Below are 25691 nucleotides of genomic sequence, written 5' to 3'. Positions count from 1 at the left end.
AATCGCTTGAACTTGGGAGGCGGAGGTTGCAGTGAGCCAAGATCGCACCACTGCACTCCAGCCTGGGCAACATAGTGAGACTTGGCCAAAAAAAAAGAAAGAAAATAAAAATAAAAATTATAGAGCTGGGTGCAGTGACTCAAGCCTGTAATCTCAGCACTTTGGAAGGCCGAGGCAGGAGTATCACCTGAGGTCAGGAGTTAGAGACCAGCCTGGCCAACATGGTGAAACCCCATCTCTACTAAAAATACAAAAAATTAGCCCGGCATGGTGGCGCATGCCTGTAATCTCAGCTACTTGGGAGGCTGAGGTAGGATTGCTTGAACCTGGGAGGCAGAGGTTGCACTGAGCCAAGATCACACCATTGCACTCCAACCTGGATAACAAGAACAAAACTCCATTTCGAAAACAAAAACAAAACAAAACAAAACAAAAAAAAATATACACACACACACACACACACACACAAACATATATATATATAGAGAGAGAGAGAGAGAGAATACTGCTGTGAACTGAATGTGTCCACCCACAATTCCTATGTTAAGCCCTAACTCTCCATGTGACTGTATTGGAGATAGAGCCCCTACCCTCATAGGTGATTAAGACAATAAGGTTGGAGCCCTAATCTTATAGAACTGGTCCCCTATAAAAAGAGAAGAAGCGTCAGAGCTCTCTCTCTCCACCATGTGAGGATGCAGCAAGAAGGCAGCCATCTGTAAGGCAGGAAGAGAGACCTCACCACAAACCAAATCAGCCAGCACCTTGATCTGGGACTTCCCAGCCTCCAGAATGGTGTGAAATAAATTGCTGTTGTTTAAGCTATCCAGTCTATGGTAGTTTGTTATGGCAGCCCAAGCAGAATAAGACAAATACTATCCGAAATATTAAATGATTTAGATGAAATAGAGGAATTCCTAGAAAGGCGCAATCTATCAAAACTCAAGAAAAAACAGATAATCTGGATAGCTCTATATCTATTCCAACAACATCAAAAAACCCAGGCTTAAATGGTTTCCCTGGTATATCTACCAATGTAAAGAAATAATACCAAATATCTGCAATCCTTGGCAAAAAATATCAAAAAAATGTTTTAATTGTCAACTTGTTTATGAATTCAGCATTACTCTGATGCCAAACTAAAGGCATTGCATGAAAAGAAAACTAAAGACCAGCATCCCACATGAACATAGACACAAAAATCCTCAATTAAATATAGGTATTGGCAAATAGAATCCACCAATATATAAAAAGGATGATACATCACAACTAAGTGGGATTTATGTAAGGAATTCAGGGCAGCTTCAACATCCAAACACCAATCACTGTAATCCACTATAATAATAAACTAAAAAGAAAACACACATGATCATCTCAATCTTTCAGAAAAACATCTGACGAAATCCAAATCCATTCATAATAATTTTTCCAAAAAACCTCTCATCAAACTAGGAACAGAAGGAAACTTAATTAACGTGATAAAGAACATCTACAAAAGCTTATAGCTAACATCACAGCTAATGGTGAAAGACTAAATGCTTCTCCCCAAGACCGTGAACAAGGCAAAGCTGTGCTATATCCCCATTCCCACTAAAATTATTTGTGTACTAGCCAGGGCAATAAGTCAGGAAAATAAGTAAAAGTCTCAAAACTGGGAAATAAATAAAAGTCATAAAACTGGGAAATAAAAATAAAATAAAGCTATCTGTTCACAGACATGATTTTACATGTAGAAAATTCCAAAAAGGCTGAGTGAAGTGGCTCACACCTATAATCCCAGCACTTTGGGAGGCCAAGGTGGGAGAATCACTTGAGTCCAGGAGTTTGAGACCAGCCTGGGCAATGTAGGAAGACCCTATCTCTACAAAAAACACTTCAAAAAAATTAGCCAGGTGTGGTGGCACACACCTGTAGTCCCAGCTACTCGGGAGTCTGAAGCAGGAGGATCACTTGAGCCCAGGACATCAAGGCTGCGGTGACAGTGAGCTGTGATTGTACCGCTGCACTCCAGCCTGAGTGACAGAACAAGACCCTGTCTCTTAAAAAGAGAGAGAGGGAATTCCAAAAATTTTACTAAAACCAATCACCTATAACTATTGACTGAGACCAGCAAGGTCACACAGTAAAAGGATAATAACACAAAAATCAATTGTATTTCTAGATACTAGCAATGAACAACTAGAATTCAGATATTTAAAAACTAGTATCATTTACAATAGCACCCCAATAAAAATAAAATGGGTATTTCAAGAGACCTAATATATGTGTAACTGGACCCCTAATGAATAGGAGGGGAAAGGAGGTAAAAGAAAAATGTAAGAAACAGCAGAAATTTTTTCCAAATGTAATGAGAATTGTAAACCTACAGACCCAAGAAGCTTAGTGAACTCCAAACACAAGAAACAGGAAAATTACACCAACGTATATCATAATCAAATTGCTTATTACCAGTAACAAGTAGAATAATATTTATTTTTGTATTTTTTGTAGAGATGGGTTTTCATCATGTTACCCAATCTGGCCTTAAACTTCTGGGTTCAAGCAATCCGCCACCTTGGCCTCCCAGAGTGCTGGGATTACAGGCATGAGCCACGCACCTGGCCTAGAATAATATTAAAAGCCAGAGAAAACAGGCATTGGGTACAAAGGACAAAAAATAAGATGGCAGAAGATTCCTCATCAGAAACAAGAAGGTAGTGGAGCAACATCTTTAAAGCTGAAAGAAAAAACCCTGAAACCTAGAATTCTACATCTTATGAAAACATCATTCATAAGTGAAGGTGAAATAAAGAGCTTTCAGATGCACAAAAGCTGAAAGAAATCATCACTAGCTGACCCACACTATAAGAAATATTACAGGCCAAAGGAAAATGATACCAGATTGTAAAATGTGTCTACAACATGGCACAAAAAGCACAGGAACTGACTACTAGAGGGTTAAATATGCATAATTTGTTCTTATTGCTTAGATATCTTTAAAAGATAAGTGACTATTTCAGCAATAATAACAGCGTGTTGTGGGGTTCACAACAAACGTGGACATAAAGTATATGGCAGCTACACAGACCCAGGAGGGGAGACATGCATTCACAAAGTGGGGTGACAGTACTCAGAAGCTGTGCCAGCTGCCCGTTTGTTGCCTCTAGGCTCCAGACGCCCCCATCCTGCCTGCTCTGCATTAATAAGCCTCAGTCTTTCAGCACTTTTTCCTATAGAGAGCATGATGTTGCACTGGCCTGAATACGGCCCTGGAGGAGCCCTGCAGGAAGAAGGAGACTCTCCTGGTTCCAGCGCTTCCCACTTTTTTGTGTTCCTGCTCACCACTGCCATAGACAGGGCAACTCAGCAAACTTCCCTGCCCTCCAGGGGACGGAGCTACACCTCCTCCAATGAGGCTCGAGCCCCACCCTTGGGAAGGGAGCTCCCTTCCAAGCGTGCTCCTTAGGGGCCTCCGGGGCCCCAGAGCACCATGCAGAGTTCTCCTCTCCCCTCCATAGCTGCGCCACTGTTGCTATCAATACTTCTTAATATTAAAGTTTCTCAGTTCAAATAAAAAATTAAATTAAAAATATAAAACACCAACACGGTGAGACCTCATCTCTACAAAAAACAATTTTTAAAAATTAGCCAAGCATGATGGCACATGTATGTAATGTCAGTTACTTAGGAGACGGAGGCAGGAGGATTGCTTCAGCCTGGGAGGTCGAGGCTGCAGTGAGCCAAGATCACACCACTGCACTCCAGCCTGGGTGACAGAACAAGACCCTGCATGTATGTGTGTGTATATATATACACATAAAGAGAGAGAGCGCGTGCTGATTTTTTAAAATCCACATCTTAGAGCTACACATTAAACACATGTGAAATAAATGGCATGTTAGGGATTTGCTTCTCTATCAAGTGGGGAGGACAGTGGAGTCTGAATGGTCTGGGGCTGGCAGACTGGACTTTAAATGAAACTGGATAAGCCAATATTGATAGTTGATTACCTATGCCAGCTGATGAAAAAATGGAGCTCTTTATATAATTCTCTCTCCACTTTTGTAAAATATTTGAAAAGTGCCATAATAAAATGTTTGGCTTTAAAAAAAAATTAAAAAGAAAGAAACTGTGGCATAAGAATAGAGATACTAACTGATTATGACCAATGACCAGTTGATTTTCCACAAGGGCACCAGGGCTGTTCAACAGGGAAAGAACAATCTCTTCAACAAATGGTGCTGAGATAACTGGCCAGCCTGAGCAACATAGCAAGCAAGGCCTTGTCTCTAAGGGTGGGGGGGTGGGGGTGGGAAAAGCCACACACCAAATAGTGAAGTTGGATCCCTACCTCACACAATATGAAAAAATTAACCTAAAATTGACTAAAGACTTAAATGTAAGAGCTAAAAATATAACACTCGAAGAAAACATAAGATTCATCTTTAATGGCCTTGACTGGATAATGACCTTAAATGTGGCAGTGAATTCTTAGATTTATCACAAAAAGCACGGGTAATAAGAGAAAAAAATGGATAAATTGGACTTCATCAAAACTAAAAATTGTTGTGTCACAAGACATTACCAAGAAAGTGAAGAGGCAACCCACAGAATGGCAGAAAACATTTACAAATCATGTATCTGATAAGAGTCTAGTATCCAGCATAGACAAATAACTCTTACAATTCAACAACAAAAAGACAACCTAATTTTAAAATGGGCAAAGGCTTTTTTTAAACGATGGTTGACTAGAAGCATTTCAACCACATCTCATCCACTTAGAAGAACCAAAATAATGTGTAGATGATCACACTTTGAATCTATTTTCCAAGAGACAACATGGGAGTTCAGCAGGAAAGTGACAGGAAAAAGCAAAACTTAGGAAGAAGGAAAGCAGGCAGCCTATGTGGCCAAGAGCGGCTGGGAACTGGGAGTGACTCCCCAGTATGAGAGAGTGAGGGCGGGTCTTCCCGCAGTCCACTTTCCCACTGGAGATTCATGCAGTCCCTGACACAGGAGAGCAACTCCACCCTCCCAATCTCTGCATCGGATTTAGGGAGACCAAGAAGGAAGTGCTCCGGGAGGGAACATGCCCTGGGTCTCATACCCTTTCTGAAATTTAAGCAGCTAGAGCAAAACACCGTTCTCCATCCTAGTTCTTAGCAGACGGTGCATGTTCCTGGTACAAACAGTGCCAATCCGAGGCATTAGGGAAACTTGGACTTGGACTGCTGCTTGTGGAACTGAGGTGTGAGAGTGGACCAGGACTAACAGGCAAATGTGGCGTGGGCTACGGCTCCCAGCACTGGAAGCAGGCACCACCCCCAGGACTTGAGCAAGATGAGAGTTGCCATGGGGGCTTGGTCTTGAGCTGTGCAGGGCCTACAGCCTGGAGCTGAGTTGTGGGCCAGGCACAAACTGCCACGGCTGATGGAACAGCTTTTGTCTCCAACAGCCAGGATGGGGGAGCAAGCCACATGGGGATTGGGGCATGAAAGGTATGCAGGTCTTCCATCCATGGCCAAGGCTCTGGCTGCTGGGACTGGTCCCACCCTCCCTGTGGCAGCTGCCCCTCATCCAGGCATTCTGCCATGGGCCCTGAAAATCACCCAGTGGCACCTGTCACAGTTGGTACATGCACTCAGGGGGCTAGAGCAAGCTTGCCTGGTCCAGCTCTGCCCGGCATCCCCCTTCCCCAGCCCGCCCACAAGACAGAGTGTGGGATCCAGGGACCAGGAGGATCTACAACCCAGTCCACCACCTGGGACACTGAGCCCTTCTCCCAGGGGACACCCTGTCACTACCACCTCAGCTGGCATCTACCTGCAAGTGCCAGCTGCTGGCCTGGAGGTTGGCCAGCACAGCCCATTGCAACCACTGCCAACACATGCACACAGCTTGGGACCCAAAAGTGCATCTCACCACCACTGCCACCACCATTGCCCACACCACTCTGGATGCCCAAAATCTAGGAAGTCTGCTCACTTGCACGGTATACTGCTACTACAACCAGCTTCTGAGAAAGCCACTCAGAGGCCCAAGAATCAGCCTGCCTGGTACTGCCAACACAGGTGCCAGTGTGTGCCACCCTGGGGCACAAGGATACACATGGTTAGCCCACAACTGCTACCACTGAAGCCTGAAGATGGGCCCACCCAGCATCCCAGTCCCCAGCACAACTTCACCACAGCCGCCACCAATAACTACACCCTAACCAAGGAAGCCACAGATACCACTAACACTGCTAATAGCCAGATAAATCATACAGAGGCTTCACTGCTGCATGCCTCAGAAGTAAATCCAAAGGGCCCTACCCAACCAACATCCCAGTCACATCTCCAGTAAAAGGTGCCCTCCAACAACAAAAGTAAACCCCAAAATAAGAAAAAGCAACTATTATACCAGATGTGCAGAAAGCAACATAAAGACACAAGAAACATGAAAAAGCAGGGTAATATGACAGTCCCAGAGAAACACAATTCTCCAGCAGTAGATAAATCTCAACCAAAAGAAATCCTCAAAATCCCAGATAAAGAATTCAAAATATTGATTTTAAAGAAGTTCAATGAGATGTGTGAGAAGTCTGAAAATCAATACAAAGAACTCAGAAGATTAATTCAGAATATGAATGAGATGTTTACCAAGGAGATAGATGTATTTAAGAAAAAAAAAAAAAAAAACAGAAATACAACATACATCTGAAAGCTCCAACAATAGACTAGACCAAGCAGAATAATTTCAGAACTTAAAAGACAGGCTTTTTGAAATCATCCAATCAAACAAAAACAAAGCAAAAAGAATGAGAAAGAATAAGCAAAGCCTGTGAGACACCTGGGACTACATACAGTGATTGAATTTACAAGTTATTGGTCTTCCTGAGGGTGAAGAGATATTGAGAGTCTTAGAAAACCTATTTAACAAAGTAATATATGAAAACCTGCCAAGTCTAGCAAGACATCTAAGTATTCAGACACAGGAGGCTCAGCAATCCCCAGGAAAACATCGTGCAAAAAAGACACTACCACAGTGCACCATGAATCAGTCCAAAGTCAAAGTGAAAGAGCAAATTCTAAAAACAGCAAGAGAAAAGCGTCTAGTTACCTATAAAGGAAACCTAATCAGACTAACAGTGGAGTTCTCAGCAAAAACCTGGCAGGCCAGAAGAGAATAAGGTGACATATTCAAACTGCTGCAAGAAAAAAACTTTCAGCCAACAATTTGATATCCAGCACGATTAACCTTCATAAATGAAGGAGAAATAAAGTCTTTCCCAGAAAAGCTGATGCTGAGGGAATTCATCACCGCTAGTCCTACAAGAACTGCTCAAGGAAGCCCTAACTTGGAAGTGAAAAGAGGACGTTCACCATTATGGAAACACACAAAAGTATAAAACTCACTCATAAAGCAATCACAGACGAAGAGAAAGGAATCAAATGGCACTGCTACAGAATTCAGCCAAACCACAATGACAAACAGCCAGAGGAAAAGAAAGAAGCAAAGAACTTATAAAACAACTAGGAAGCAATTAACAATACAACAGGAACCAAACCTTACATACCAATATTAACCTTGAATGTAAACAGGTTAAACACTCCAGTTTTTTGTTTTGTTTTTTGAGATGGAGTCTCACTCTGTCACCCAGGCTGGAGTGCAGTGGTGCAATCTTGGTTCACTGCAACCTCCAACTCCAAGGTTCAAGTGACTCTCCTGCCCCAGCCTCCTGAGTAGCTAGAACTATAGGCCTGCACCACCACTCCTGGCTAATTTTTGTATTTTTAGTAGAGATGGGGTTTCACCATGTTGGCCAGGCTGATCTTGAACTCCTGACCTCAAGTGATCCACCTACCTCTGCCTCCCAAAGTGCCGGGATTACAGGTGTGAGCTACCATGCCCAGACAAATGTTCCACTTTAAAGACACTGATTAGCAGAATGGATTTTTAAAAGCATGATTCAACTATATGCTGCATACAAGAAACTCACTTTACTGCTAAAGACACACATAGGCTGGGCATGGTTCCTCAAGCCTGTAATCGCAGCACTTTGGGAAGTCAAGATAGGAGGATTGCTTGAGGCCAGGAGTTTGAGACCAGCCTAGGTAACACAGCAAGACCCTGTCTCTATTTTTTTAAAAAGACACATATAGATTGAAAGTAAAGTGGGGGGAGGGGGGAAATACATTCCACACAAATGGAAACCAAAAGCAAACAGGAGTAGCTATACTCATATCAGATAAAACAGACTTTATGTCAAAAAGAGTAAAAAAAAAAAAAAAAAAGACAAAGGTCATTATATAATGATAAAGGGATCAATTAAGCAAGAGGATATAACATTCTACATACATATGCATCCAACATTGGTGCATCTAGATTTATAACACAAATATTACTAGAACTAAAGAGAGAGAGAGAGAGCAATACAGTAATAGTGGGGACTTCAACACACTACTCATAGCATTAGACAGATCAGCTAGATGGAAAATCAGCAAAGAAACATGGGATTTCGACTGGACTTTAGGCCTTCACAGACATTTACATTATAGAATATTCTACCCAACAACTGCAGAAGATACATTCTTTTCATCAGCACATGGGACGTTCTCCAAGATAGACTATATGTTATGCCACAAAACAAGTCTTGGCCAGGCGCAGTGGCTCACACCTGTAATCCCAGCACTTTGGATCATGAGGTCAGGAGTTCGGGACCAGCCTGGCCAACATGGTGAAACCCCATCTCTACTAAAAATACAAAAATTAGCCAGGCATGGTGGTGCACACCTGTAGTCCTAGCAACTCGGGAGGTTGAGGCAGGAGAATCGTTTGAACCCAGGAGGTGGAGGTTGTGGTGAGCCAAGATTGTGCCACTGCACTCCAGCCTGGGAAACAGAGTGAGACTCCATCTTAAAAAAAAAAAAAGAAAGTCTTAACAGATTTTTCGTTCTTCTTTTTTTCCTCTTCTTCCTCCTCCTTCTCCTCCTCTTAGCAAATGTTTAAAAATTAAAATTATATTAAGTATAATATAATTATAACAGTGGGATAAAATCATAAATAAATACCAAGAGTAACTCTGGAAACTATACATAAATAGAAATCAAACAATATGCTTCTGGGTCAACAAAGAAATTAAGATGGAAATTTAAAAATTGCTGAAACGAATGAAAATTAAACACAATATACTTTAAAAACCTATAGGATACAGCAAAAGCAATGCTAAGAGGGAAGTTTGTAGCAGTGGTCCCCAACCTTTCTGGCATCATGTACTGGTTTTGTGGAAGACAATTTTTCCACCAACTGCAGATGTTGGTAGGGATGGTTTTGGGATGAAACTGTTCCACCTCAGATTATTAGGCATTAGATTCTCACAAGGAGCGTGCAACTTCGATCCCTCACAAGCACAGTTCACAGCAGGGTTTGTGCTCCCATGAGAATCTAATGCTGCTGCTCTGCCAGGAGGAAGAGCTCAGGTGGTAATGCTCACTTGTCCACCACTCACTCCTGCTGTTTGGCCTGGTTCCTAGCAAGCCATGGATGGGTACCCGTGCAAGGTCTGGGGGTTGAGGACCCCTGGTTTATAGCATTAAATGTCTGTATCAAAAAAGTAGAAAGATTATGTGCCTCAAGGAACTAGAAAAGCGAGAACAAACCAAACCAAAATTAGCAAAAGAAAGGAAATAACAAAGACCAAATAAACAAAATCAGAAATGGAAGAGGAGATGTTACAACTAACACCACAGAAATACAAAAGATCGTCAGAGACTATTATGAACAACTATATGCTCACAGATTAGAAAACCTAGAGGAAATGCATAAATTCCTGGAAACATACAATCTCCCAAGACTGAACCAGGAATGAATAGAAAACCTGAACAGATAAGTAATGAAAAGCAGATTTAATCAGTAATTTAAAAACCTCCCCCAAAAGAAAAGCCCACAACCAGCTGGGCGCAGTGGCTCACGCCTGTAATCCCAGCACTTTGGGAGGCTGAGGAGGGCACATCATGAGGTCAAGAGATCAAGACCAGCCTGGCCAACATGGTGAAACCCCATCTCTACTAAAAATACAAAAATTAGCTGGGCGTGGTGGCGCATGCCTGTAGTCCCAGCTACTCGGGAGGCTGAGGCAGGAGAATGGCATGAACCCGGGAGGAGGCGGAGCTTGCAGTGAGCCAAGATCACGCCATTGCACTCCAGCCTGGGTGACAGAGCAAGACTCCCGTCTCAAAAAAAAAAAGAAAAAAAAGAAGCTGAATTATACCAAACATACAAAAAAAGAACTAAGACCAATCTTCCTGAAACTGTTCAAAAAAATTGAGTAGAAGAGAATGCTCCCTAACTCATTCTAGTAGGCCAATATAACCCAGATACCAAAATCAGACAAGGACACAACAGAAAAAGAAAACTACAGACCAATATCCCTGACGAACATAGACTCAAAAATCCTCCGCGGTGCACGGTGGCTCACACTGTAATCCCACTTTGGGAGCCAAGGCAGGTGGATCACTTGAGGCCAGGAATTCCAGGCCAGCCACCTGTCCAACATGGCAAAATACTGTCTCTACTAAAAATGCAAAAGTTATCAGGGCGTGGTGGTGTGCACCTATAATCCCAGCTACTCAGGAGGCTGAGGCATGAGAATTGCTTGAACTTGGGAGGCAGAGGTTGCAGTGAGCAGAGATGGTGCCACTGCACTCCAGCCTGGGTGACAGAGTGAGACCCTGTCTCAAAAAATATCCTCAACAAAATATTAACTAACTGAATCCAACAGCCCATCAGAAAGATAATACACCACAGTCAAGTAGGCTTTGTATCAGGGATGCAAGGATGGTTCAACGTATGCAAATTAATAAACATAATACATCACATGAACAGAATCAAGGACAAAAACCATACAATCAACTCAATAGATGCAGAAAATGCATTTAATAAATTTCAGCATCCCTTAATGATAAAAATCCTCAAAAAAATTGGCACGGAAGGAACAAATCACAAAATAATAAAGGCTATTTATTACAGACCCATAGCTAACATCATACTGAATGAGGAAAAGTTGAAAGCATTTCCCCTAAGAACTGGAACATGATAAGAATGCCCTCTTTCACCACTCCTATTCAATATAATACTGAAAGTCCTATCCAGAGCGATCAGGTAGGAGAAAGTACATAAAAGGCATTCAGACTGGAAAAGAGGAAGTCAGATTATTCCTCTCTGCCAATATGATTTTATATCTAGAAAAACCTAAAGATTCCACCAAAAAAACTCTTAGATTTGATAAGTGAATGCAGTAAAGTTGTAGAATACAAAATCAACATACAAAAATCAGTAGCATTTCTATACACCAATAGTGATCTAGCTGAGAAAGAAATCAAGAAGGCAATCTCATTTACAATAACCACTAAAAAATACATGGGAATAAATCTCTACAAGGAAAATTACAAAACACTGATGAAAGAAAACTGTAGATGACACAAACAAACAGGAAAATATCCATGTTCATAGATCAGAAGAATTCACATCGTTAAAATGACCACACTGCCCAAACCAACCTGCAGATTCAGTGTAATCCCTATCAAAATACCAAAGTCATTTTTCACAGAATTTGAAAAAACAATCTCAGGCTGGGCATGGTGGCTCACACTTGTAATCCTAGCACTTTAGGAGGCCGAAGCAAGAAGATTGTTTGAGGCCAGGAGTTTGAGACCAGCCCGAGCAACACAGTGAGACCCCATCTCTACAAAAACATATTTTAATTTGAAATTAGTCAGGCATGGTGGCACACACCCATAGTCCAGTTACTCAGAAGGCAGAGGCGAGAGAATCTCTTGAGCCCAGGAATTCGAGGTTGCAGTGAGCTATGATTGTGGCAACGCACTCTAGCCTGGGTGACAAAGCAAGATCACATCTCGAAGAAAAAAAGGAGGAGGAGAAGAAAAGAGAAAAAGAAAAATAATCCTAAAATTCATAAGGACCAAAAAAGAGAGAGAGGTGTGTGTCAGTGCAGGAAAAACTACCATTTATCAAACCATCAGATATTATGAGAATTCACTCACTGTCACGAGAACAGCATGGAAGAAACTGCCCCCATAATCCAATCACTTCCCACCAGGTCTCTCCCTAAACACCTGAGGATTATAATTCAAGATGAGATTTGGGTGGGGACACAAAACCTAACCATATCACTACATGACTTCAAATTACACCACAGACTATAGTATGGGATTTAAACTAAAAACCTTCTGCACAGCAAAAGAAATAATAAACAGAGTGACAAGGCAACCTGTTAAATGGGAGAAAATATTTGCAAACTATTCATCCAACAGGGGAGTAGTAACCAGAATATACAAGGAACTCAAACAATTGAACAACAGTAACAACAACAAAAAACCCAAGTGATCCCATTAAAAAGTAAGCAAAGGACATGAATAGACACTTTAAAAGAAGAGATACAAATGGCCAACAGGTATATGAAAAAAATGCCCCACATCACTAATCATCAGAGAAATGCAAATTAAAACCACAATGAGATATCATCTTACCCCAGTCAGAATGGCTATTATTAAAAAGACGGCCAGGTGCAGTAGCTTATGCCTGTAATCTCAGCACTTTGGGAGGCCAAGGTGAGTGGATCACTTGAGGTCAGGAGTTCGAGACCAGCCTGACCAACATGGTGAAACTGCCTCTCTACTAAAAACACAAAAATTAGCTGGCATGGTGGTGGGCACCTCTGAGGCTGAGGCAGGTGAATCACTTGAACCCGGGAGGCAGAGGTTGCAGTGAGCTGAGATTGCACCACTGCACTCCAGCCTAGGCGATAGAGGGAGACTCCATGTCAAAAAAACAAAAAACAAACAAAAAAATCAGATGTTGGTGAGGATGCAGAGAAAAGGGAATTCATACACTGTTGGCGGGAATGTACTAGTACAGTCTCTATGGAAAACAGAATGGAGATCTCTCAAAGAATTAAAAATAGAACTGCCATTTAATCCAGCAATCCCACTACTAGGTCTATACCCAATGGAAAAGAAATCAATATATCAAAAAGACGCCTACACTCATATGTTTATTGCAACACTATTCACAATAGCAAAGAGATGGAATAAACCTAGGTGTCCATCAGTGGATCAATAAAAAGAAAATGTGGTATATATACACAATTGAATATTACTCAGCCATTAACAAAGAATGAAATCATGCCTTTTGCAGCAACATGGATGGAACTGGAGGTCATTATCTTAAGTGAAACAAGCCAGGCACAGAAAGTCAAATATCACATGTTCTCACTCACACGTAGGTGCTGAAATTGTATACACATGGATGTAGTGAGTGGAACGATGGATGACAGAGACCTGGAAGGATGAGGGGGTGACAGGGGCCTGGCTGATGAGATTTTAGTTACGGGGTACAGTGTACATTATTTGGGTAATGGCTACCCTAAAAACTTTGACTTGATCACTATGCAATCTACGCATGAAACAAAATTACACATGTACCCCATAAATGTGTACAATTTTAAAAATGTTCAAAGGACTTGAGGAGACATTTCTCCAAAGGATATACACAATGGTCAACACATGAAAAAATTCTCAGCACTGTAAATCATTAGGGAAATGCAAGCAAACAAAAATCCAAAATTCAATACCATTTCATACCACTAGGATGGCTATGTCTTTTTTTTTTTTTAGACAGTCTCGCTCTGTTGCCAAGGCTGGAGTGCAATGGCTCAATCTCAGCTTAGTGCAACCTCCACCTCCTGGGTTCAAGAGATTCTCCTGCCTCGGCCTCCCGAGTAGCTGGGACTATAGGCACGTGCCACCACGCCCTGCTAATTTTTGTATTTTTGGTAGAGATGAGGTTTCACCATATTGGTCAGGCAGGTCTCGAACTCCTGACCTCAGGTGATCCACTTGCCTCAGCCTCCCAAAGTGCTGGAATTACAGGCATGAACCACCGCGCTGGGCCAGCTATCATTTTTTAAAAATGGAACGTCGGCCGGGCGCGGTGGCTCAAGCTTGTAATCCCAGCACTTTGGGAGGCCGAGACGGGCGGATCACGAGGTCAGGAGATCGAGACCATTCTGGCTAACCCGGTGAAACCCCGTCTCTACTAAAAAATACAAAAATCTAGCCGGGCGAGGTGGCGGGCGCCTGTAGTCCCAGCTATTCGGGAAGCTGAGGCAGGAGAATGGCCTGAACCCGGGAGGCGGAGCTTGCAGTGAGCTGAGATCCGGCCAGTGCACTCCAGCCCGGGCGACAGAGCGAGACTCCGTCTCAAAAAAAAAAAAAAAAAAAAAAAAAAAAAAAAAAATGGAACGTAAGTGTCAGTGGGGCTATGGAGAAATTGGAACTGCTTCTGGTGCATTGCTGGTGAAAATGTAAAATGGTGCAACTGCTGTGGAAAAGTGTGGCGTTTCCTCAAAAAGTTAAACACAGAATCACTATATGATCCAGTAACTCCACTCCTAGGTACATACCTAACAGAAGTAAAAGCATTTGTTCTAACAGAAACCTGCACACAAATGCCCATCATAATTCACAGTAGCCAAAAAATGTAAACAACCTAAATGTCCATCAACTGAGGGACCAGTAAACAGAACGTGGCATCTTCATATGATGAAATATTATTCAGCTGTGAAAAGGAAGGAAGCCTTGGCACATGCTGCCACGTGGAGGGACCCTGAAAACGTTGCACTGCGTGAAAGAAGCCGGACACAGAAGGCCACACGCTGACCCCATTGCATGATATACCCAGAGTAGGCAAACTCAGATAAAAAGGTTCATGGGCCGGGCGCGGTGGCTCAAGCCTGTAATCCCAGCACTTTGGGAGGCCGAGGCGGGCGGATCACGAGGTCAGGAGATCGAGACCATCCTGGCTAACACTGTGAAACCCCGTCTCTACTAAAAAAAAAAAAAAAAAAAAATACAAAAAACTAGCCGGGCGAGGCGGCGGGCGCCTGTAGTCCCAGCTACTCGGGAGGCTGAGGCAGGAGAATGGCGTAAACCCGGGAGGCGGAGCTTGCAGTGAGCTGAGATCCGGCCACTGCACTCCAGCCTGGGTGACAGAGTGAGACTCCGTCTCCAAAAAAAAAAAAAAAAAAAAAAGAAAAAGGTTCATGGCAGCCAGGACCTGGGAGCGGGGACTGGGGAGTGACTGGTTGGTGGGTGGGCACTGCCAGAGGTGATGAAGATGTTTTGGAGCTAGAGAGAGGTGGTGGCTACACAACTTTGTCAATGTACTAAATGCCCCTGAACTCTTCACTTTTAAACAGTTAATTTGATATTATACGCATTTTGCCTCAACAAGAAAACACATAGAGGCTGGCTGCGGTGGCTCACGCCTGTAATCCCAGCACTTAGGGAGGCTGAGGCAGCGAATCACCTGAGGTCGGGAATTCCAGACCAGCCTGGCCAACATAGTGAAACCCCATCTCTACTAAAAATACAAAAATTAGCCAGGCGTGGTGGCGGGTGCCTGTAATCTCAGCTACTCAGGAGGCTGAGGCAGGAGAATCGCTTGAACCCAGGAAGCGGAGGTAGCAGTAAGCCAAGATCGTGCCACTGCACTCCAGCCTGGGCAACAAGAGCTAGACTCCATCTCAAGAAAAAAAAAAAAAAAAAAGAAACAAAAAACAAACACCACGTAACACATAGAACACAAATTTACAAATAAATATAAGCAAAATCTCTGGAATGTTAAGAAAGCAAGCAAATGGCAGATTGGAGCAGGGACAGATGCCTGTGGGTGGGTGGAGGCGGTGTGGGCGGGTGGGATGGATGCTTCGGAAGGGTCCGACCCTCCCCTCGAGGTGGTGTGGGATGCCCAGGCTCCTCTCCGTCATGGCCACGTGTCTGGCCCAGTGCACTTCTCCGAGAAACCAGGTTGGGCACTTGGTGGCTGGAGGCCAGCGTGCAAGGCCATCCCATCAGAACTGCAAGGCCTTTCAACTCAAACAGGAAACTCCCAAGCCGCACCCAAGCCTGGCCCCAGCCTGGTGGGGAGAATAGACCAGGGACAGTTCCCAGCACCCCAAGGCGGGCCGGGCATAGAGCAAACCCACTCGACCAACCCTTGAGATCAAGGAAGGTGAAGGGGATAGGGTGACCTACACCAGCCCCAGAAGACCCTGAGCCCTGGCACCACCAGCCTAACTAACCCTCGTCCCCAAATGAGTGCAGAGCCACAGGGCAGGAGCGGGTCGGGGGGTGGCAGGACAGCTGGGAAGATGAAGGGCGGGCAGGGGATGTTGTCGGAGGTGGGGCTAGTGCAGATCCTTCTTGTCTCCAACATCCCAAGCTCCCTTCCGAGTAGCCAGAACTGAGACGGAAGCCTCGTTGCCCTCCTTAGCCTCACACACCAGTGACTACTCGCTCTGCAATGCCCGGGCAGAGCCACGTTCTCCTGGGTGTCTCCAGCTCAGTGCTGGAAAGGCCCTAAAATCAAGAGTTCTGGTAAAAATCACCAGGAGCTGATAAATATTCCCTGTGGGTGGTGTAGGGGAGGGGCCCAGAGGAAATCCAAGGAGCGGCCTGCCTGCCTCCTCCCCACAGTCAGTGACCCCCGAATAACCAATTTCGTTTTTGTTTTTTGTGACAGTTTCACTTTTGTTGCCCAGGCTGGAGTGCAGTGGTGCAACTTTGGCTCACCTCAACCTCCACCTCCCAGGTTCACGCAATTCTCCTGCCTCAGCCTCCCAAGTAGCTGGGATTACAGGCATGCACCACCACACCTGGCTAATTTTTGTATTTTTTTTAGTAGAGACAGGGTTTCTCCATGTTGGTCAGGCTGGTCTTGAACTCCCGACCTCAGGTGACCCGCCCACCTCAGCCTCCCAAGGTGCTGGGCCCAGTTTCAGGTTTTTGTTTGTGCCTCAGTTTTTTTATATATATAAATGAATATATTTTTATTAAAAAAAAAATTTCCAAGCCGAAGCACCTTTGGCTATAATTCATCGCATTGAAACAGCTATAGGCAGCTGAGCACGCTGACTCACGCCTGTAATCCCAGCACTTTGGGAGGCCAAAGCGGGGAGATCACGACGTCAGGAGTTCGAGACCAGCCTGGCCAAAATAGTGAAACCTATCTCTACTAAAGATACAAAAATTAGCCGGATGTGGTGGCACACACCTGTAGTCCCAGCTACTTGGGAGACTGAGGCAGGAGAATTGCTTGAACCCGGGAGGCAGAGGTTGCAGTGAGCCAAGAAGGTGCCATTGCACTCCAGCCTGGGTGACAAAACAAGACTCTGTCTCAAAAAAAAAGAAAGGAAGAAAGAAAGGAAGAAAGAGGGAAAGAGAGAGAGAAAGAAGGAAGAAAAGAAAGAAAAAGAAAGAGAGAGAAAGAAAGAGAGAGAAAGAACGAGTTAGGCAAGATGTTTCAGGGCTTCCAAGTCTTTCCTACCCAAGTCATCAGCCCCTGCCAGATCAGCCTATTCATTCCTGCCTGTCTGTGAGGCGACTCTCCTCCTCAAGGAGCTCCGTTGAGTCTCGTTCAATGCCTGATCACCCCAGACCACATGGTGCTTTCCCACTTCTGTGTCGTATTAACCACTTAACACTGGTCAGGGCCACCCAGTCGCATCTCTCCAACTGCATTGCAAATGACGATGGCTAGAACCACAGCTGCCTGCCCTTCCCCCAGCGTCTCAGCACCCAGCACGGGTGAACGAGCTGGGAAGACCCTGTTGAGCAACAAGCCGTCTCCCTCCGATCACAAGGCCTGCTCCCAGGAACACCAGGCCACATGAAGGAGGAGGCCTCACAGTTGCAGGAAATAAATAATTTGGCACAAGGATCAAGATAAAGTAGTTTGAGAAATAGTTGCTGATAATACTTCAGGGAAGAGCCTCATGGTGTTCAGGTGGTCACCGGAGCATATCTGAACTTCCTGGCCCTCCTGGTGGAGATGCGAGGGGGTGGCAGGGAAGTATGTCTCAGTTCTTGCCCTATGTAGCCTAAATTCAGGAGGATGGATGCTATCGCAATAAGTTGTCCCATTTTACAAAATACTCATGAACTCACCTCACCAGATGGAGCCTCCTTCGGACTGAACCAAACTCCCCACAGAAATGGCCCTGTGAGGCAAGACTCAGGTGTCCCCGGCCTCCTGATGGCAGCGTTCTTCTCCACCGGGGACACGGGTCAAAGACGCCTTATAGGCAATTGGGGGACGGGAGGACCCTACCACCGCAGTCAGGGGCTTAGCTGGGGACCACGGGTGGAGCCTGGACAGACTCCTGGGTGCTGCTCACAGGCAGGTCCCACACGGGACAGAGGGGTCGGCTAGGGCCATCTGTGGGCCTCCCAACCCCACCAGGCTGTGAGCTGACAGCATTTCTCTGAGAAATCTGAATTTTTATAAGAATCTTTCTCCTGTGGTAAAACTCATATCTGTTCATTTTAGAAAATACAGATAAGTAAGAAAACAAAAATAAAAGCCGCTCCCCAGGCGGCGGTGTCCACCCGGTCAGCATCCTATGTTGTTCTCCAGCTCTTGTTACTCATGGCTTTTTAGCGACTCTGGGGCCGCGTCGAGCCCCGGCTTTGTGCGGGATGGATATGACACAGTCGGCCCGAGTCCAGACGCCACCGGTCACTTGCTCTGAGAGGCTGGATGAGTGACCTGCCTCGATGTCCTCATTCGTAAAATGGGTGACAGTTGCCAGGCCAGGGCGGCTGTGAGGCCCGTGGGGGTGGCGTTTGGAGGATGCGCGCACACACACACCCTTCTGCAAGAACCCCGCAGACAGAGGCTGTGCGACCGCACCGAGGTCCAGGGAGGAAGCCCCTCCCTGCCTGCCCTTGACATCCCGGAGGCCCCAGCGGGACAGGCCGGTGGGACAGGCCGGTGGACGCGTCTGCACAAGGCCTCTGGCCTCCCAGAAAAGGTCAGAGGGTGGCCCCTGCCAGTCAGGCGCCCGTGGCGACCCCTCCCAATAGGGGTCCCAGCATCGACTCAGGCTCCGCATCGCGCTCTCAGGGCACCCGGTTGGGAATTCTGGCCGCTCAAAATGAGACTTCAGTGAACAAATGTCTAGGCGCTACTGAAACCAAGCCCGAACATGGGCCCTTCCCAGGGGTGAGACCCCCGGGCCCGGCGCCCTCGGCCCCACAGCGGGGCCCGGCTCCGCCGCCCGCACCCACCCAGCCCCAGGGAGCGCGGCCCGCACGGAACGCCCGGGAGTGAGGGCTCAGAACCCTCCCGAGGGGACGCTGAGGACCACGAACCGAGGACGCGCCGCGGCTCCCTCCAAGGTCCGAGTTTTAAGTGAGACCCGCCAGCCGCACCCCAGAGTGTCCGCCCCGTCCCGGGGCAGCCGGGCCTGACGACGCCAGGATGCGGCGTGAGGAGGGTCCCGACGCCGGCGCCCGCCCCTCAGCCCCACACCCGGGAGCGCATCCCGTCTCCACTGCGGCCGGCACGCGGCGGGGCCCGGCGGGGGCGCCCAGGACACTTACCCGGGGCCGGCGGGGCGCGGAGGCTCAGGCGCACCCGCGGGGCAGCGCGCTCTGGCCAGGAGCTGTGGCGGCGGGTGCCGGCGCTCGCATCCCGGGGACCCGCGGCGGCTCCAGGGACTGCCCCACCCCGGCACGCGAGCCGCCCGCCCCGCCCCGCCCCGCAGCACCCAGGGCCGGGAGGCGGCAGAGGGCGCCCGCGGGTCCGGCTGTCTGGGGTCCGGCTGCCCCAGCTGCCCTAGCGAACCCGAGACGCCATCCGGTTCCCCTGGGGTCCGCCCTGCGCCCTTGGCGTCCCAGTGATGCCCCGGAGTCTCCGTGCCCCGAGGTGGGGGTCACGCCCTGCGCCCCTCTAGGCCCTGCGTTCCCCCTGGGGTCTGTGTGCGACCAGGGCCCCCCAGGTTCTCCCCGCGCCCCCGTTCCCTCCCCAGCGCTCGCCGCGGGCTCTGCTGAGCCGCTGGCCCTAGAGCCGGGTGGTGCAGACCCGAACAGGTAAAGTGAGGAGAGCGAGTCCCCCTCGCCTGCCCCATGAGGTCGTTTCGAAAATGTAAAAGGAGTCATGGTTTTTGCGAATCATAGAGAATATTAAGATACTTTTGGATCCTGAGCTTCCCAGGAAGCGGACGCGCGCCAGGCACCGCAGGGTCGCCCGTGCGAAGTTCCTCGTCCTGGACTTTTCAGGGTCCCACGCGGCAGGTGCGCGGCCCTGGGCGCCCCTGCCCCGCCCACCCCGCCGGTCGGCACCTGGGACCACGCGGCCGAGAGCCGGGTCCTCCCTGCAGGTGCCCAGGGCTCACCCCGCGCCCTCTGAGCGCCCGCCGGTCCCTCCTACCTCGGGCTGCGCCTTCTCCCTCCCCTTCCCGGTGGTCCTTGGCCCCCTCTAGTCCTCCGTCCCGGCGCGCAGGCCCTGGCTGAATTCCCTGTACCCTCAGGGGATCCCTGGGGACACCCTCAGCCTGGCCTCGCACCCTGACGTCTCCACAGACTCTGGCCGGCTTCCACCCGTTCGCGCTCTCGCTGGGGCCGGCCATGGGGCCGTCCGCCCCTCCTTCTTTCCCGGCCGCTCGCTCGGTGGTCCCTGGAGTCCGCTCCTCAGCATCCGCGCTCCTCATCCCAGCCCGGCCAACCGCGCCCGCCCCCTCCCGCACAGTCGGTTTTCAGCAGCGCGGCCGAGGCTGCCACTGGCGCGCCCCAGGCTCAGTGAAACCCCGTCTCCCTGACGCCCCCAACCCGCCCCGCGCCTCCTGCTGTTCTCCGAGTAAGGCGTGCGGGCCTTGGGGACTTCGCACTCTCTGTCTGCTGTCGGCTCAGGAGAAGTCTCTTTCCCAGACACAGCTCCCAAGGTTGGGCGGGCGCAGCTGAGAAGCCCACCCTGCCCCCAAGTGGCCACCGCCCCTCCCAGGCTGTAGCTCCTGCAGGGCAGCCCGGAACTGCTGCGTTCTCCCGCTCTGTCCCCCGGGGTCACCAGGTCGGCTCTGCTCACCTCTGGTTCCTGTCTAATAGCGGGGGCTCAAAAATGTGGGCTGAGTAAATGGGCTTTTTTTGACACAGAGTCTTGCTCTGTCACCCAGGCCTGAGAGCAGTGGTACCATCGCAGCTTACTGCAACCTCTGCCTCCAGGGCTCAAGCGATTCTCGTGCCTCAGCCTCCCAAGTAGCTGGGATCGCAGGTACACGCCACCATACTCAGCTAATTGTTTTCTCGGCTAATTTTTTTTTTTTTTTTTAAGTAGAGATGTGGTTTTGCCATCTTGGCCAGGCTGGTCTCGAACTCCTGACCTCAGGTGATCCACCCGCCTTGGCTTGCCAAAGTGTTGGGATTACAGACATGAGCCACTGTGCCACTGGGACAGCCAGGAGCCCTGGGTGCACACATTTATTTTTTGATATGGAACCATGTGCAACTATATTGCTGTATTTTAAAAAATCATTAGTTGTATCTTGATCCAATTTTTGTAAAGTGAATTATGCACAGGAAATGTGTAGTTGGATAACTGTGAGGTTACAGGTGAACTTTAATTTCTTTTTACTTTTTAAAAAGTCTACAATTTCTGTAAAATTTTGCAAGCAGCACATTGTACCTTTGTGATGTTAAAATAAGAACCTGTGGGCAGAATGTGATGATGGTGAGTCCCCTGCGTGGGAAGACGGCGCCCGCATGCCTCAGGGCAAGCACGGGTTCCCTTCCAACTACCCTGTCCCACCAGAACGAACTGGAATGAGACACTTTGTTACTCTATTTCCTGAGTGCAGAAGGAAACGGCTCCTCCTTCCCTCCCACTGCCCTCGACCGGCACAGGCTGTCCACGCCCTCCTGTCCCCTGTGCTTGTCCCCAGAGTCTCAGGTCACTGCAGGACCTGGGGTAGCCAGTGGGACTGTGCAGAAAGAGGATGACCCTGCTGTGGGAGGCACTGCCCCTAAAGTCTCAGGGTCCAGCAGGCAGAGCCCCACGTGGAGTCCTGGAGTCTCTGGGCACCCCACCCGCACAATGGGGGATCCCTGAGCAGCTTCCCGGTCAGATGGGCTGTCAGGCGTGCCTGCCTCCCCACTACGAAGGTCCAGATGCAGCTGACACCCCCACTCACAGAGTCTCCTTTCTGCCTCTGTGCTGGGGACCCTGTTCAGGAGGTCTCCTCCCTCCAGTCAGGACTTGCCGTCCCCACTGTCATTGAGCCCTCTGGCTCCCACCCACACTCCCAGCAGCTGGAGCCACACCCCTTTCTCCTGGGCCACTGGTCCTCCTGGGACTCTGAACCAGAGGGACTAACACCTGGCAGGGATGGCAGCTGGAGCAGGACTGGAAGCCTCCAAGGAGCCACCCCCAGCTCTGGGTACACCCACAAAGGAGTCATGGGTGCAGCGGGTCCCCAGAGCCATCTGAGCTGGACTCGGCCCCCAGTGGACGGCCACAAGGCAGGTGCCCACGGCTGGCTGCAGCACCAGGCCCCTCCCAAACACGCCCAAGTTGGCTTCCCAGAAGTGTGGGGGCAAAGCTGCTCTTCATGGGCCTCCAGGAGTGGTGACTGCGACTGCCCCCTCCTGTCCTCTCCTGGCCACACCTTTGTCTCCCACAGGCAGACTAGGCCAGGACCCCAGGGCCCTGACCTCAGAGGCAGACAGGGGTATGTGGACCCCTCAGGCCGGGCCAGGACCCGGCGCAGGCGCCTGTGGCTCTCTGTCTGAAGGCGGCTAGGTTTCCCGGGTTCCCCACGACAGCTGTGGCTCCCAGCGTTGATGCCTCACAGGGAGTCCCGTGGGCAGCCCTGGTCATGCTTGGGTTCCCTCTCCCACGCCACTTTCTCCTGGAGGACAGAGAAGGACCTGGGGAATTTTGTCTTTTGTTAAAAACCACCAGGTAGCTCCCTGCTGGGCACGGCCACGGTGGCACCCGTCAGAGCTCCTGCTTCCAGGTGCATTCCATCATTCCAAGTTCACTGCGCTGGAGTCAGCTCTCTGCCTGCCGCAGGGTGGGGGGGGGGGTGGAGGGTGAGGGGAGAAGGTGAAGGATGGGGGGAGGTGTAGGGTGATGGGGGGAGGTGTAGGGGGGAGGTGCAGGGTGAGAGGGAGGTGCAGGATGAGAGGGGGAAGTGGAGGTGAGGGGGGGAGGTGCCAGGTGAGGAGGAAGGTGAAGGATGGAGGGAGGTGCAGGATGAGGAAGGGAGGTAAAGGATGTGGGGAGGTGCAGGGTGGGGGGAAGGTGGAGGGTGAAGTGGGGAGATACAGGATGGGGGGAAGTACAGGATTGTGGGGGATGCAGGGTAGGGAGCGTGGGGAGGCACAGGCCAGGGGCCCCAGGTGAGGGTGGACGGCGTGCACCTGCACCTCCACGTCTGCACTGATGACTGTGAGGACCCAGAGCAGAGGGAGGTAGCGGCCCCCCGAGATGGCTGTGCCCCCATGTCCTGCTGTCTTGGGTCTTGGGACCAGGGGTTAAGCGACACTGGCCTGGCCTCCCCGACCCAGCCTCACCATGCTGGGCCTGTGCCGGGCACCTGGTCAGCTGTCCACCTCCTCCACCCCCAAAGCCAGGCTCTGAAGGGTCACAGGGCACAGCCTGCCTGACAAGGGAGAGCTGAAAGGGTGAAGGCCCTTCTCTCTGTGATCTCTCTGCAGCTATAAACGCCATGGCTGTGTCTGGCAGGTCCACCCAGTCAGCAGCTCCCAGGAGCTCTGTGGTGCAGCCGCACTGCCCCCATGTGGCCCAGGCTGTGTGCAGCTGACTGGCCCTCCCTGCAGGCGCCTGAGGATGGGGTCTGTGCTGGCAGTGTGGCTGGCGGGGGGCACGGCACCCCCTCCACAGAGAACCCTCCACAACTCATGAGTTCACTGCCCTCCAGGGACCCCCAGTTTTGTATCAGTGGCTCCCACCAGGGCAGCAGGGGAGCCCCCTCCACAATTCCACTCCAAGATGCTCCTCACCGCCTCCCCTTGACTCCTGGTGGCTGGGAGCTCCCGGGGAAATGTCCCTCCCAACAGCCACAGCCCACCAGCCCGACACAGGCTCTGCATCCGGGGTTTCTCTGCCAGCAGGCCACTCTGACATGCATTTGTCCAGCGTGCTGCCCCTGCTGGTCCTCCCAGTGTGCGGTGCAGCGGCCCCACCGCCCTCCTCACCTTCTGCTGAAGAACTTGTGCTCCCGAATTCTCAGCAGCTTTTCTCCTGAGTCTTCATGGAGGCCCCTCTCCAAGGCAGCGTCCCAGAGTCTGCCTGCAGATCAGGAGCCCCCATGGCAGCCATGTGCAGAGTAGCTGAGGGTCCCTGCACCACACACCTGAGCGTACCTCACACCTGTGAATCTGCCACACACCTGAGCATACCACAAACCTGTGCGTCTGTCCCACACACGTGACATGCTGAGAAACACACACTTTATCTCCATCAGAGGAACATCTCATTGCTGCGAAACGGAAGGAAGGAAACTTCATCCACAGTCTGACCTTTTCTCTGTAAAAGTCTGTCTCACCTGCCTTGCCTGCTTTCTAGGAATATGGAGCTAACCGCACACACACACCATTCCTTCCCCGGCAGCTGATACACAGGATGAGCACATCGGCCTCAGCATCAGCCGTTGGCCCGCGTCGTCCATGGAGGACAAACGTTGGTCGTGTGCCTGGAGGCAGGTGTCTCACCAGGGCTGGCAGCACATCGGAGTGGCAGAGGCTTCCCTGACCCAGGTAGGAATCCAGAGGCCAGAGAAGCTGCAGGTGTGGAGTGGGGGTTGTTCACTGCAAAGGGAGACAGCACGGGCAAGGGCCTGGAGATGTGGCTGGGAGGGCTGCAAGGTGGCCGCAGCAGCTGCCCTCACCCCAAGCACAGAGACCTCACAGGCCTGAGGCTGAAGAAGGAGTGAGGGCAGCTCCCAGGGTGGGGTGGGTGCAGCTACTGGACACTGAGTCCAGGTGCCCGTGAGACGAGGGAGAAGCTGCTGGGCGCCTGGCCGTGGGGGCCTGGGTGAGGAAGACCTCATGGAATTGGGAGCCTGGGGCCTGGGCAAGGCAGCTGACCTCATGGAGTGGAGCTTGGGGTCATCTGCTGCAGAGTCATTGGGGTGTCAAGGTCTAGCGAGGCACCCAGCGTGGATGGCTGGGGATCCTCAGAGACTGCCCTGGGATCCCCATGACTGAGGTCACAAGGTCGGTCCCAGCCCCACATACCTTGGGCCTGACCCTGCCACACCCCGGACTCCTGTCCAGTGATGTTCTAATCCACTAACCACGGGCACCACAGATGGGAAACCCACGGTGCCAGGCCCCACCCATGGCCAGCACAGGCCAACAGATCCCCAGTTTCTTATCAGTGACACCCACCAGAACCCAAATCTGAAATTTGAATACCCCACCCACTTCTTCCACACAAGCTCTGGCTTCAGGTTCTAGGGGAGGCCACGTGCCAGCACGAGGGGTGGGGGTTGCAAGGGGATGCAGGGAGCGAGGCTGCAGGTGCTGCCGGGGGACACACACACCAGCCAGGACCGCAGGACAGACCACAGGGCCACAGGCAGCACAGACGGCTGTGGGCAAGGACCCCCCCGCAGCCTGGCCCGTGGTGCGACCGGCAGAGTAGCCAACTAGGAGCAGACGAGGACAGCGCAGTGCAGGCCCCACACCAACCCGGGGGCCACATGGGGCCTGGGCACCTAAGAAGGGTCCAGCACAGATTGGCGGTGTAGCCAGAGGGAGCAGCCAGACCCCCAAGCCCATATCCCTCCTCCTCCTATCCCCAGGGAGCTGGGAGCACCTGCTCCAGAGGGATCCGTATCCAGAGGCCCC

General features: G+C 49.8%; 1 protein-coding gene across 1 annotated transcript in view; it reads right to left on the bottom strand.

The window, feature by feature from the left end:
- Positions 1–19548, bottom strand: part of AHRR (aryl-hydrocarbon receptor repressor) — a 103937-nt gene extending 84389 nt beyond the window's left edge. Inside the window, exon 1 of the mRNA XM_033178658.1 lies at positions 19425–19548. The gene's annotated coding sequence lies outside the window, so the exon portion shown is untranslated. The remainder of the gene's footprint in view (positions 1–19424) is intronic.
- Between the last annotated feature and the right edge of the window lie 6143 nt (positions 19549–25691).

The sequence above is a fragment of the Trachypithecus francoisi genome, unplaced genomic scaffold, assembly GCF_009764315.1.
Source record: "Trachypithecus francoisi isolate TF-2019V2 unplaced genomic scaffold, Tfra_2.0 Lachesis_group2, whole genome shotgun sequence".
NCBI lineage: Eukaryota > Metazoa > Chordata > Mammalia > Primates > Cercopithecidae > Trachypithecus > Trachypithecus francoisi.
The sequence above is the reverse complement of the archived record's forward strand: the minus strand, read 5'-3'. Positions and strand labels throughout refer to the sequence as shown.